General features: G+C 45.5%; 1 protein-coding gene across 2 annotated transcripts in view; it reads left to right on the forward strand.

The window, feature by feature from the left end:
* Positions 1 to 14891, forward strand: part of ST6GAL1 (ST6 beta-galactoside alpha-2,6-sialyltransferase 1) — a 118425-nt gene that overhangs the window by 14527 nt on the left and 89007 nt on the right. For both annotated transcript variants that reach the window (XM_090275193.1, XM_090275201.1), the window contains exon 2: positions 11053 to 11186. The gene's annotated coding sequence lies outside the window, so the exon portion shown is untranslated. The remainder of the gene's footprint in view (positions 1 to 11052; positions 11187 to 14891) is intronic.

A 14891-nucleotide genomic window follows, 5' to 3' on the forward strand; every position in this document is an offset into this window, starting at 1 on the left:
ATTGGGCTCTGACACAACATATCAGGGTGAGCCTGCAGCCAGAGCTCAGCACTGAGCTAGTGTGGCCTGAGGCAACTTACATTTGCTCCAGGAAGGATCAGGCTTGTTCTAGGGTCTGGGATGGGGCTTCCCGTGCTGCTGGGAGTCCAAAAGCCCTGTGTGTGTGTTGTGTGTTATGTGTTGGGGCGGTGGGGCTGGGGGTTTTGAGAGAGCTGGCTTCTTACTGCTGCAGTGATCTGTGCCTTCCTCATCTCACTGGTCTCTCCACTGTGCCCACACTGGCACAGGATAAGCCCCTCAACACCATGATGTCCAAAGGAAAGAGAAGGTCTCGTGCTCTTGTACTGTATACACTGTTACATGAAGGAAGCTATGTGAGACAATAGCCTCCTGAATGCAGCCCTGGGCCCAGCACAGTGCCCGGCCATTAGAAGGCCTGGTGGAGTGAGCTCAGCTCTCCTGCTGCCCGCTGTCTTCCCACTTAGACCAGGATGCACTCAGCCACCAGTGAGCATGCGCTGGTGCTCTCTAGATAAGGTGGGGCTGCAGGAACCCATGGTGGGGAACACTTGGGGCTTGGTGGGTCCTCTGGGCCCACCAGACAATCTTTTTTCTAAGTGTCACCTCTGGTCTCAAGTGAGAGACAAGCAGCAAGATGCAATAGCGAATGTTCTTTGGGCTGATCCTTGGAGCTGAACCCTGGGGAAGAGTCAGGTTTGGTAACTTGTTCTTATGTTTTTTATCCTTTTGGGAGCCTGGGTCATGGGAGTGTGTTCCAGGGAAGAGAGGAAGGCAGTGAGGGAGCTCTTCTGAAGACAATTAGGCTGAATCATCGTATAGCTAAGGAGACTGCAGGGATTGCCTTTGTCAATTGTACAGTGTTGGGAAGGTGCTGGCCCAGGGCCTGAACTGGGGGTGGTTGATGACAGCATTAGTATGAAATCCCCAGAAGATGCTTCCTGTTAGAGGGCTTGTGCTGGTTCCTTTTTTGCTCTACACAACAAACATCTTATTCTGGCCTGTAACTTTGGAGGAGAGGAGAGAATGAGTAAGGAAGAGATGGAAGAAAGGCACCCCACACTCCCCCAGGGAGCTGCTTCTGCACTTGGACCAGTTCAGGTGACTCTCAGTGGGAGGGCTGGGGGACACTTCACTGCCTTTTCCATACCATTTGCACTGTCGTCTTTCTGAGAAAGCCCTTATCATACTGAGGGAAAAAACCACATGCTTTGCAGTCAATAGACTTGAGTTTCATTCTAGGGGTGGTACTTGTCAGCTGTGTGAACTTGGGAAGTTCTCTGACCCTCAGTTTCTCAACTGTAATCTGTATTGGATCATTCCTACCTCATAGCATTGTGTGAGTGCTATCCAATGTTTAACCTCGTGCTGCTGTGTGGTTAATGACCAATACATTGTAGTGATTTTTAATGTCACGGAGCTTGGCAATGGTTATTTTCAGTTTTTGGTCACCAAATGGGCCTGAGTCTCTGCTAGGCACTGTGGATATGAAGCTAGACAAGACCAGCCTCTCCCTGGAGGGGCCTCCGTTTAGCAGGAGAGGCGAGTATGTATAATCAGGGCGTAGATGCACGGGAGCTGCACACTGTGCTGTGAGAGGAAGAGGCAGGGGCAGGGTAGAGTCAGAGAAGAGGAGGTGAGACCCTCAGAGGAGGGGGTTGCAGGCAGTTAGGGTGGGGGTGGGGTGGGGAGAACAGCAGGACCAGACAGAAGGAGGTTCACATAGGGATTCGACATTAGATCCGCCCGTTGTGGGAGGAGGCAGGAGCTGACAGTAGGTGCTTCCCCAGCAGGTGAGCCCACACAGTCTGGTTGAGGACAGAGTCTGCAGCCTTTGTCCACCAGTTGGGTGGGTATGGACCCAGCCAGGCTTGACTGGAGAGAGGGTGTTGAGATGGCACTTATCATCACAGAGCTCTCTGCAGGCTCAGGGCCAGAGTCAAGTGTGGACCTTCCTAGAGGGAGTAGAACAGATTACCAGACAGGAATTGCAAAGGTGGAACCCCTACATGTAGGCTTCAAGTGGCGTGAACTAGAGGGGGCTTCACAAAACTTTGGCACAAAAATGTTATCAAATTGGGACACAGGGAGGGTGGGTAGGAGGGGTGACCTGTGAATTCTAGTGATCCCATGTGCAATGTTTAATATCAAACACACACACACACTCACAGAGGAGACTCTTTGATATTCAAGGATATGCATTTGTGATTTCAGTTATTCGCAAATGACTTCAAAACCCTGTGTTGTGCACAAATTGGGTGAATCATTTGGATGAGATAAAAACAAAATTATATTTGCTATCAGGCTGGTGTATATCACTTAGCTGGTGATAAAAATAAACATAGCAGGTTTTGTTTCTTGAGCTCTTACCATGTCCAGACATGTTATATGCTTTACAGGTATTAATTTAACCCAGGTTAAATCCAGCTCTCTCGCTGTACACCAGGCATGCCCCACACAGCTGGATGTGACTGTAGAAAAGCACACCCTCATCCTGACCAGCCCCACTCAAATTCATGACCATGGCCCTCGAGTGGACTTTGGTGTTGTTGGGTCATCTTGCTTTATTTCTGGTGGGTTTCAACTCTGGTTTCTACTAGCATTACTTGGGAGTGATTATAAAAAGTATTGTTGCCTAAATTCCACCTCAAATTAATGAAATCAGAGTCTTTGTGGGATGGATCTGGGCATCAGTATCCTTCTTTAAAGCTCTGTAGTTTTTCCAGTGGGGAGCCTTGGTAGAGAACCATTGCCATTCTCTCTAATCGAGATGACTGTTTCACACCTTTCTCTCTTCAAACCTTTAATACTTCCTCTTCATCCATAATCTCCGTTGAGAACCTTGTTTCCCACTCACGTGAGAAAATAATGGCAGAAGAAAACTCTCACACCTTTCCACTACCAAATCTATGCCCTGTATTCTACTTTCTGCTTGTTAGTCTGGATGATGAGTTATTTCTGCTCCTATATAAGACCAACCCCTCCACTTGTACTGAATCCTGTTCCCTTAAGTACATGACTGCAGTAATTCTCCCTTCTTTCCAATGTTTCTCTACTCAACCATCTCTCTCTCTCTCTCTCTCTCTCTCTCCCTCTCCTATTTCCCTTCTCTTCCCTTTTCCCTCTCTCCCCCTCCCTCTCTCTCCCTCCCTCTCCACCTATGGATGTCATTTCTCCCCTCCACACATATATACACAGGCACATTTTCCCTGACCTCATCCACCTCCCCGCCCCCAGCTACTGCCTCATTTCTCTGCTCCTTGAGTCATCTGTGCTTGCTCCCTGCTTTTCCTCTTCTCTCATTATTTAAACCCAGTCTAATCACTGTTTGCCTTCATCACGCCACAAAAACTACACCTTTTGGGTTTACCAGGGACCAATGGTCAAATCTCAGTCCCCATCCTCATTTATCCGCAGCATTTTATTTAGTTGATGATTTCATCTCACCTTCAAAAAAAATCTTCTCTTGGCTTCTGGAATATCACCCTCTTTTGTTCTCATCTTTCACTGGCTTTTCCTTCTCGGTCTCTTTTGTCGGCTCATCTTCACTTGCTCATTTTGGAGCGTCCCAGGGAGCAGCCCTCGGACTTGGCCCCTTCTCTGTCTCCTACTCCCTGGTGGCCCCCTGCCATCCACATGTGGACAGCCCTCAATTTATAGCTCCATCCCAGACCTTTTCCCTGAACACCACATGCATATATTCACTCATCTACTCAGGTAATTTCCTTAGGTGTCTAATAAGTGTCTCAGTGATGACAAGTCCAAGACTGAATCGCTCTTTTCTCAAGCAGCCCCCAGAGTGACAAAACCCCTGTGAAAATACTGCTAATGTGACAGGAGGCGTAGGAAGCACATAGGAAATGCATGCACAATCCCTTTCCTACAATTTCCAAATATAAACATCTGTGAAAAACAAGTTTTATTTTTAACCCATTTGGTGGCAAAACCTGATCTGGACTGATGTGAGTCTATTTATAAATCTTTATTTCGCCTACTTAGTTTAAATATTTTTTGGTTTTATGGCAGAAATATTACTCCATGTAATTAGGAAGAGCTGCCCTGACCCTGCTGCAGGTGTCATGTAATATATGATTTAGTCAGCACATTACTTTTCTAAAATATGCAGAATTCTGAATTCCAGTGCTTGTTAGGTCCCAAAGATTCCTGATAAGTATAATTATGAACCTGTGTTAAAACTTTTCTAAATGTCCAGCAATTTGAAGGTATGCCTGTAAAAAAAAGTGTTTTGTTTTGTTTTCTCCCCCAGTAACTAAAATGCCTTTAAAGGATCTTTCCAGGAACAAACTCAATCATTAGACCTGATTGAGATCAGGCACAGCAGGCCAAGCTGAGATGAGCATATGTGAAACAGAGGTTGTGAATGAAAGTCTACATACTGAACAATGAGATAACCTCTCCCCAACGTTATTTTTTGTGGGTTCCCACAGTACTGGCAAGCTAAGGCTATACCGCCTAGTTATAAGATGAGAGGAGTCTCTCTGTAAATGGAATAGCCCATAAGAAAGGCCTATAGATATTGCTCTTTAGGGTTCTTTAAATAAAATGGACAGATTACTCTCAATCCCTTTCTTGTAGGATCCACCGATCCAACAGTCCTGCCCACACGCACAGAGCTTCTGGTCAGCCTTTTAGTGTGTCACTTTTAAATTAAAAAAAAAAAAAAAAAAAAAAAAGACCATGAAGGATCACCAGATATTTGAGAAAGTTTGAAACATGAAACACAAACAAAAAGGGACAAAGAACAACAATAACAAAACAACCTCACAAGAGACCATGTAGGGAGCAGTAGAAAACTTCACAAAAACTATAATTGCTAGTGTCATAGAGACAAGATAGCACATTAATAAAATAAAGACTGCAGAGAAAATCCCTGCTTCTGTTTTAAAGATTTTATTTGTTTATTTTCAGAGAGATGGGAAGGGAGAGAGTAAGAGGGAAAGAAACATCAATCAATGTGTGGTTGCCTCTCCTGGCCTGCAACCAGGCATGTGCCCTAACTGGGAATCCAACTGGTGACCTTTTGGTTGGCAGGCTGGCGCTCAATCCACCGAGCCACACCAGTCAGGGCCTGCCCCTGTTTTAGAAAGTTACCTTACACATGCCCTTGTCAGCTTGGCCTGCTGTGCCTGATCTTAAGTCTGAAAATTGAGTTTGTTCTTAGAAAGATACTTAAAAGAAATTTTAGTTACCAGGGGAACTAAATACAAAAAAAAAAAATACAATTTTTTTTACAGGCATAGTTTCAAATGCTTGTACATGATAAGCACTGGAATTCTGAATTCTTCATATTTTAAAAGAAGATGCAGAGGCAGAGAAAAAGAACTCTTGGAAATTAAAAGTGCCATAGCAGAAATAAATGAATTAGTAAAGATTTGGAATATAAAGTTGAAGAAAACTTGTAGAAAGTCAAACCAAAAACGACAATGAAATGAAAAATAAGAAAGAATCATTCTAAAAAAGTTGAACATCTGAGTAGTAGGACTTACCAAAAAAGGAAATAGAGACACCAGAGGGTAAGAATCATAAGAAATAGTACAAGAAAACTTCTGAGAACTGAACAACATGGGCTTTTAGACTGAAAACTTATTTGAGATCCCAGGGCTATGAATGAAATAAAATACACACCAAAGCATATCATTGTGAAAAAACTGAGGAAAAGCTTATAGACAAAGGGAAAAAAGCAACCCAAAACATTTACATAGAAGAAGAGAAATCTGATACTATGCTAACAGTAGAAGCTAGAAAACAATGGAGTCATACCTTTACAATTCTGAAAGAAAATTAGTTTCAACTGATAATTTATTATCCAGACAAATTATTAATCAAATGTGAGGGTGGAATATTGGCATTTTCACATATGAGGAGTCTCAACTATTTTATGTCCCATAGCATCCTTTCTGAGGAAGATACTGTAGATATGCTCCTCCAATGTTAGGGAGTAAATTAAGACAGAAGAAATGGATATTCCCTTTAATAGAGAGCCACTAACTAGCTCAGGTTGGAGTGGGAAGATAGAGGGCTCTAGAATGGAGAGCTTCAAGAAATTAATGGCAACAAAAAGGTACTGCTGGAAAGTTGAGGGTGGAATTAGTGTTAGATACTGACAACTAACGAATGCACAAGAGAGGAATTAATCATAACACAGCACATGGTTGAGCTGTGAACAATAATTCATCTGGTCATAATGTAACTCGTAGTGTTGATTTAGAAAGTGTTCTAACTGTATTAAGAGGATGTGGAAAGTAGAAGAGGTAAGTGAGATGGTGGTAAAAGAGCTAAATTGTCATTTTCTGGTGTAGGAAGTCAATGAATAATATTTAACATTGGAAAAAGAAAAGAAAGCCATATAGCATGCTATTTAGATTCATGCAGGCAACAGAAATGAGGGGCCTGAGCAGGTGAGGCAGGGACTGAGATCCTGCATGTGTAATGCTCAGACTAAGAAAAGGGCTGTGTACCCAAATGGGCCCCTCATACACACACAATGAAAACTGAGCAACTGTTTGCTGTGGAAAACATAGTAACAGTACAAACGAGAGCAGCAACACCTTCCCTTGGGTGTGTTGCATCCGGCAGTGGCGGAAGCAGTTGCCTTTTCTGGGTCTTTGAAAATAAATTCCTGCGCAATTTCTCTTTGTGTCAGAACCTGTGTATTCATCTTTAATGTCATCTCCTTTACTGATAGAGCTTGGTTTAGCTCTCTCCTCACACTGGTGGGAACAGAAGCCTTGGGGAGGAAGGCTAGTGCATACGATTCTGCCTTAGCTGCTTATGGTTTTGTGCCTGGGTTCCTTACTTAAATCCTCTTTCCTCACCTGAAAATAGAGAAAGCTCTCCTTGCCTCATAAGACTGTGTGAGGAATAACAAAATGATTTGGTACACAGAGTTCCTGGCACATAGTAACTGCCAAAAAATAAAAATAAAATAAAGTAAAAATATATGAAGGAACACTGTGGTTACCCCTTAGTCTAGGACTGAACCCCCATAAAGTTGGGCTTGGGCCCCAGAGATGGACCACCCAGATAGGGCAAGAGCTTTGGGAGGGGAGGGAGAAGAAATAATCAAGGAAGTTTTCTGAATTTAGCAGAAGTTCTTACTGTATTTTGGGGGCAATGTCTTCTGATCTGACTGCAGAGCTCAGCAAATTGATAGAGACCCAGATCCTGGAATGTTTTATGCAAAAGAATTAACAAAAGGTCTTAGCTAATTTAGCTTGCATACCCAGACACAATCAAAACAATTTTTCACCTCCCAGATAGTGTGGAATAACGGGTCCAGGGCTCCTAATTGTCTTGCATGATCACTCATTTAAACCAGGAACTTGGGGCCAGAGACCTCGCCCTGTGGCAGGCTAACCCATTCTCTGACTCAGTACTAAGTCCTTTAGTAATAGCCTGCTTGCAGGAGTCTCACATCAGGGGATGCTAGCCCATGAAGTCATTAGGGTGTATGCTCTTGGCTCATTTTATGAACTTCTTTGGATCTTGGATGTCTCTATAAATCCTAGATCTGGTCTATGGTCAGTGCCTCATGCATTGTATACCTGCAGGAAACACCTGCTGGAGCCTCCGAGGGAGTTAAGGAGGCCAAGGCAGCCTCTCACTTTCAGCTCTCTTCCTCTTTAGAATTATCTTCTGATGCTTCTGGGTCTGACTGAGGATGGAGGAGAAAGGGGATTAGCTGAGGAGCAGCCAGGAGCTGTAAGGTCGGGGACAGCGCAGGCAGGAGTGAGGGCAGTGAGATCAAGCAGAGGACAGGCCCTGAGCATGAGAAAGGAGGTAAGTTTTACTTCCTGGGCAGATTAGGCCTTGGGAAAAGAGTAGTGAAACCAAATCTATCTAGATGTTAAGCCAGTAATCCTTATGGGACAGGAGGGAAGTTAGGGAGCAGAAGACACACAGGTTACAGTGGGGCTGTGCATTTAATAGATGTTCTCTTAAAATTGCAAAGAAGCCCAAGAATATATAGGCAGCTTAGGGACAGGGTGCTGCAAGGGAACCCTGTGATCAGCTGAATGTGTAATGCTGATAGGGTGGTAGGAGGAGCTGGTATCAGCAACTTTATAGAAAAAAATTGTATACTAGAAGAATCTACAGTCTCTACAGCTCTGTTATTATTTCTCATATTTCTGCAAAGTTACACCTGCAATCCAGGTTTATCCCTTCCAGTTGCCTCATCTATCAAAAACCCGTGCACAACCTTTGGAAGGAAGGTTTAGTAAAAGGCTTTGAGCAGCCACAGCAGGTGGGCAAAACCCTACCACAAAGCTGTGCACTGGCTCATGGGCCAGTCTCCCTGCTCTCACGCACAGCTCAGTTAGACTTCAATGAGCCAGAGCCAGCCGGAACCACAGAGTTGGTCTAAACCAAGCTCTTCAGACATTTATTGAAGGGATTCAGGGAATGCTTACAAAAATAAAAAGTAGGAACTACAGATGAGCTTTGCAGCCACTAGAAAATCACCAAGCATCTGGTTTCTCGGCTGCACGGTTTCCTGTCTGCCACATCCTAGGCCTCTACCCTGTTCTCTGTGTATAACAACTTCCCCTCCTCCTTCAGGTCCCCACAGCCCCATCACTTGATCTTGTGCATGGCATTGGCTTCTCATAGGGCCCCCACTTCCTTTTAAGTGTTAGCGGCCACCACAAGCTCGCTGTAGTCTTTTTTCATAGTTGCAATTTTGAAACTGTCTGATTGGTCCAGCTATTTTATTTATGTGTGAGTTGCTTCTTCTTCTTCTTTTTTTAATCCTCGCCCGAGGACATTTTTTCATAGCTTTTAGAGAGAGAGGGAGGGAGAGAGAGAAACATTGATGTGAGAGAGAAGCATCGATTGGTTGCCTCCCATCGGTGTCAGGACTGGAGATTGTTCAGGACTGGAGCTTTTATGCTCCCAGACTGGGGTTGAACTTGCAACCTAGGTAGGTATGTGCCCTGACAGAGAATAGATTCTGCAACCTTTCAGTTATGGGACAAGGCTCCAACCAACTGAGCCATACTGGTCAGAGTGGTCTGAGTGTGAGTTGCTTTTAAATAAAAATTCCACCCTTTGATCATCATGGGAAGCCCAAAGTGTGAATGGGTGGAGTGGTGGCAGGTTGGGCAGGTAAAATGACTTGCCTATTTGAGTAACATTGGAGGTCTGCAAACCATCTTCCAAAGGATTTAAAAAGCATTGATGGAATACCATGTTCCCTCATTAGTCTGTGTGTTGCTCTGGCTGGAGTGCAGGGTACATGGGGTGGATTGGTAAGGGGGCTGGTCAGTAGGAAGGGGCATGAGATTTGGGTCCCCAGGGTCTTTGCCTGGGTCACAGGGCCACAGAAATCCAGTAAGTCTGTTTAGACAGATTAGTGGGTGAACTACCCATCTGTCGCTGAAGGTTTGGCCTGGAGTTAAAGGAAGGAGGTTGATAGGCTGGCTAGAGAGGGATGGAGAGTGGGGTCCCCTTCCTGTTCAGGAGGCAGGTGGATTGGCAGCCCAGTAGTCCCCACACCCAGAGAGTTACCTTGCTGCCCTTCCCTGGGGAAGGCTCCGTACTGGCAGGCTCCCAGGGGGCCATCAGTTCAGCTGTGTTTGCAGCTAGAGATCTCTTCCTGGCCGGCTCACTCTCCCCATGGGGACTCTGGCTCCTGGTGTTTTGTTGACATTAATTATAGACAGCAGGAAAATGCTCAGATGCTGCAAGCAACTTTTTATTTTTCCATCTCTCCTAATGCCTTTGTTGTTTGCTCTGATATACCCTGAATCTTTGTAAGGACTTAACATTTCCATATACCCAAATGGCTTGCTTCAACTTATGTTTCATCTGACATTAGCCAGTTTTCCTAATGGCACCCAAATAACGCTTGTTTCTCTTTGCATCTCTTTCTCCTGGACACTGCCCCTGTGTTTTTATACTCCTCAGTCCCTAAGTGGATTTCTCACTTTCTTCCCTCCTTACCACGCATCCCCTCCCCGAATTCGATTCGGGGAGCTCATTTTATCATCAAGAAACTTGTGTTAGACTTGGGCTGAGCTGAGTATATGCACAAAATATGAAAACCCAGACTCCTTGAAGGCCATACTCATTTCCACTAGAAATGCTACACACGACAAATTTGGAAACTCTTTGATCCAGCAATTTGGCTTCTAAGACAGTGTCTTAAGGAAATAACCACGGATTTTCCTCAAAGACTAAGCTTTACAAAGGACTATTTGTAATTAGCAAAAAGATATTGGAGATGACTTAAATGTCCAGCCTTTTGGGGTGAGGTAAATCTATGGTGCAGCCACATCAATTGCCTGGCTTTATTGCATCTTTGTAAAAAAATCTGATTAATAAAATAAAACCAGGAAGTGTGTCTTATCTGTAGTTATCTTGGTGGGTAGAAAAAGAATGGGTAATTTTTCTCCTTTTTTTGACTTAATTAAGTTTTCTGAAATTTCTAGAGTGAACATAAATTTCTTTGGAACTAAGAAAAACAATTACTTTAAAAACAAATGCTATCCACAACTATAGTAATATATAGGTTGAAAATTTAGGCTCAGTTAAAAATGCTCCCAAAATAAAGTAGAAATTGAATTCACATTTATAACATTGTAAACAACTTACTACAGGTCAGAGGGAGACTCTAGCAAGTTTGATGTATTTGTTGATTGAAATCAGTTGTCCACAAGCCTGATCTAAACAAGACTTGGGGCCGGAACTGTAGTTTTTTCACTTTTATTTTTCTTACCAATGTTAGCAAGTAAGTAGCACCAGGGTTCAGTGACTGGAGGAGTTTGCTTTACTTCATCTATAGTCCATTGTGAAATTGCCCAGCTCCAGAAGGGGTAGGTCTGGGGGAAGAGATGGTCAGGTTGAAGCCTGGGAAGGAGGCTGGCTCTTTCAGGTGAGGCTGTTCTGGAGTGGTAGGAGTGACCAGGGCTGGGGGTGGGAGGGGCAAGGGCACGCCTACCCTCCTGCATTTATTAACATATGTGCCTCCGGTGCTTTGCAGGCAACTTTGCTTTGTTTTTTTCTTCTCTGCAGGCAAGGTAGAGCCAAGTGTGCAGAGCTCTGCAGCCAACAGCCCAGAGAGAAGCAGTTATGATGCCCAGCTAAAGTGAACCAGCTTCTTTGAACCTGCCCCAGCCCTGGTGCCAGGTCTCTGTCCCAGAACTGAGGTAAGACCCCTTGAGTCCCAGCCTGGGGTCAAGAGAGCAGCATGCTTCCTCTTGGGGGGCGGGGTGCTGGTGGTATATGAAAACCTCCTTCTCTGCGGCTCAGGAAAGAAGAAGCAGTTTTTTCTAGTTCAGTCAAACCATCTGCTTCCACCTCAGCCCAATGGGAAGCAAGGTCATTTGGTGGCCAAAGCCGCTTTGATTTTTCAGAGCAGGTCTTTTGGAATGTGAACAGGGAGTTGTATTTTCCCAATTGCTGGTGAAATATGAACTCCAAAGGCAGTAAATTTATTCTCTAGGTAAGATGTCACATGATTCAGGCAAATGCTTAATTTAGGTGCACCTGTACTGTTCTGCAAGGGAAGTGAAGCTCTTAGGAAACCCTTCCTCTGTGTCTGTCTGTCTGTCTGTCTCTGTCTTGCTGTCTCTTTCCAAACCAAAGGAGGAAACGGTAACAAATTATATGGGGGGAAATTGTTGCAAAACATTCCAGTAAGCTCATTAAAAATGGCTTTAACTACCTAGATATGTTCTGATTATAAAGGCAATATGTGCTCAGAGGATATTTGGAAAACTACTGATGTGGAAAAAAATAAAACATACCTGAAATCCTACTGCTGTTAACAGTCTTCCAGGTAGTTTTTATTAAGGTTACACTTTAAGCCTCCATAGCATGTTGACTCCCCCTGCATGGAGGTAGAGAGGTGAGGCAGAAAAAACACTCACTTAGGAGCCAGGAGAACGTGTGTCTAGTCCGGAGGCTCTTGAGAGCAGATTTTTAAATACTCAGAATTTGCAAACCAGTTGTTAAAAGATTGTTGGCGGCTTGAAATTGGCCATGGTGGGAAAATTTACACGGCGGACATTAGCCAGGGCTGCTCACTGGGGCTGTCTTGTTTTGGGGCTTCGTATTGCCAGCACATGCCTGCTTCCAGTGCTAGCTCTACCACCAACAGGCTGGGTGGCATGGGCGAGTCACGTCACCACCGGTGCATCTCTCTGCTCAATAATGAATGAATAAATGAATAAAGGAGAGCGGGATTTCTGTTTTTATTATCCCATAAGACCGTTGTGAGGGTCCCTTAGCACAGGGAAAATGAAACGTTTTGTATGCTGTGAGGCTCTCTGCCTGTGGAGGGAGGGGGGCTCGTTGATTGGTAACCCTTGGGTATATTGAGGGAGAGAAGATGCTGGCATGTCTCCCCTTGGCTCTCGCTACTTGCGGGACTCTGTGAATTACTGACACCCTTTCAGAAGGGCAGACGAAAACTCCCCATTTACTGACCAACATCTGGGGCAAATTTCCTCGCTGGAAAAATGAAGAAGTCGGTCAGAGAAGTGTGAACAGGAAGCCCCAGCGCTACCAGTTGTGAGCGCCAGGACTGAAATCAGAGCTTTTGACTCATAAGCTCTAATGGGGAGCGGGTGGTAAGAGGAGGGAGGAGGAGAAGGGGCACTTCCTGCCAAATGTGAAACTTAAACAAAAGCCTCTTTCTTCAAGGCCCTGCTGTCGGCAGATTAGAGCTAATTAAATTAGCATAACGGAGCCCCAGCTTCTGCCCTCTCCCTCTACTTTCTGAACCTCTTGATTTCTTCTCCTCACCTCTTTCCTGGATCCTGAAGGAGGGGATGAGAGACGGTGAGGCATCAGTTAAGCACCAGTTGACTGTGGAGTTGTAGTTCAGAAAATTATGAAGGTGGAAAGGCTCTAGAGGCCAACGGGTCCCGCACCCGCAGTTTAAGAAGCCAGGTCACACAGCTGGTGCTGGTTTTCCTTTGTGCGGAGGTGAAGGTATGTGGTCCTGGGGAGGCAGGGAACCAGGCAGGGGCGGGGGTTGGGAGGCTTGTGGTTTGGGACACACTGCTCTGGAGGCCACCTGCTCACTGAGCCCTTGAATACAACTGGCAGGGAGGCATGGTGGACAGTCTGTGGGTGCCAGCCCTGCCTCCACTCTTCTCAGTCCCTCCCCTGCCTCTGCTTTCACAGCCCCAGTGAGGTTCATCAGGAGGCACCTACCCCTCTGGAGTGTGAAAAATTAAGTCCCCCTCCCCCATCCGGGGCCTGGTTTTCCAGAAGAGGGAAGTCAGCCGAGAAGACTTTGTTCTGAGGACCCTTAGGTGTATGTATGGGAAAGGGAAGGAAAGGGTGTTTGAGCTCAGGACAGCTCCAGGCACTGTGCCCTGTGCTCAGTCTGCATGATCTCATTTAGTTCTGCACAAACCTAACAAGGTAGGCGTTTCTATCACCCTGCTGCTGAGGTTTACACTGAGTCTTATAGAGGTAAAGAGACTTGCCCAGGACTTCACAGCTCATAAGCAACAGAGGTATATACTAAGCCTGTGGCCTCCCCATCTTTTCCAAGTTAGGGAGCAGTTTTTACGGTAAGTACTCGGCCACATGGGTGGGAGTTACCGAATCAGGCTGTGACAAGGATGGCCCTTTTCCTCGAGGAACATCATTCTATCTCTGAAGCTACCTGAACAGTTGCAGCTCAAAGTGGTTGAAGGTTTGCAAAGGGCCGCACTGTTCCTTTCATTGCAACGGCTTTCCCTGTGCAGTAGGATAGCATCAGAGCTGGGAGCATTGAGAGTCCTTGAGTGTGGTTTTCTTATTCATGTGATGCCCAGGAGTGAGGTGGCATGATGATGGCCCCACGTTCCCCAGCCAGTAAGAAGCAGGGGCCTCTATGGACTCTCATTGCTCTCAAGGGGAAGTTACTGAGGTGGACCTGTTTGCTTTTCCTGTGTTTGGATAAAGGATTAATACTTTGACAAGAGGGATTTAATTCAATTCCATAGATATTTATTGAAAGCCTATTGTGTGCCCACTCAAATATCCCATCCTGTTTACCTAAGAGATCCTGGCTCATCCTTGGGTACGCAGGTGTGACAAGGGGATGGAGTTCCTTACATCAAGACAGCTTATGACATATATCATCCTGTAACGACTCGGATCCAATCTTTCCTGCAAGAATTCTAAAGGGGGAATTTACGTCTGAGTGCTCTGTGTGTCCCAGTGTTCCCAGACTTCTGAAAATAGAGTTTTAAGTGCTCAACCTGCTAACTGGGGAAGCAAAGCAGTAAACGGTGGGTCAGGGTCTTTAGAAGGCCCTTGTAGAGGGGAAGGGCCAAGGGAAGGAGACAGCATGGTAGAGGGAATGGCTTGGGTGGGCACGAATAAATCTGGTCGGTATCTTTTCCTGTGGGGCTGGGGTTGATGGGAGAGCTGAGTTTACAGTTTTGTAGCCAATCAAAAATCCTTTTCATCCGTGGCATCTGATCAACTTCAGGAGAAAGCTCTCCATTCAGCAGGGGACTCAGAGTGTGAATCGGGGTTGAAAGAGTTCTTTGGAAAGCTTGTTGGTTGGCCTCCACATCTTAACATCTGGGAACACGGAGGCCCAGAAAGGGGAAGGTGAAATGGAACCTGCTCTTCTGAATGTCTTGTCAGGGTGCTTCACACCACACTCTCTGGCTACAGAGGGATAAATGTTCTAAGGAGCAGGGACGGCCTACCTCCTGCTTTAGCATGTGTGATCCCGTACCTGTGATGAGCTGGGCTTGGTTGTTAGAGGAATGTGTGGCAGTGACAGCCCAGAAGGGAGAGGGTGTCCTCTCAGTGATGCCAGCCCTTCACCCTCCTTCTTTCAGACCCTTCCTACAGGACTAGCTTAGGCCAGGGGGATGTCACCTATGGCATTAGGCTAC

The sequence above is a fragment of the Furipterus horrens genome, unplaced genomic scaffold (assembly GCF_987537825.1).
Source record: "Furipterus horrens unplaced genomic scaffold, mFurHor1.1.pri manual_scaffold_1, whole genome shotgun sequence".
Classification (NCBI taxonomy): Eukaryota; Metazoa; Chordata; class Mammalia; order Chiroptera; family Furipteridae; genus Furipterus; species Furipterus horrens.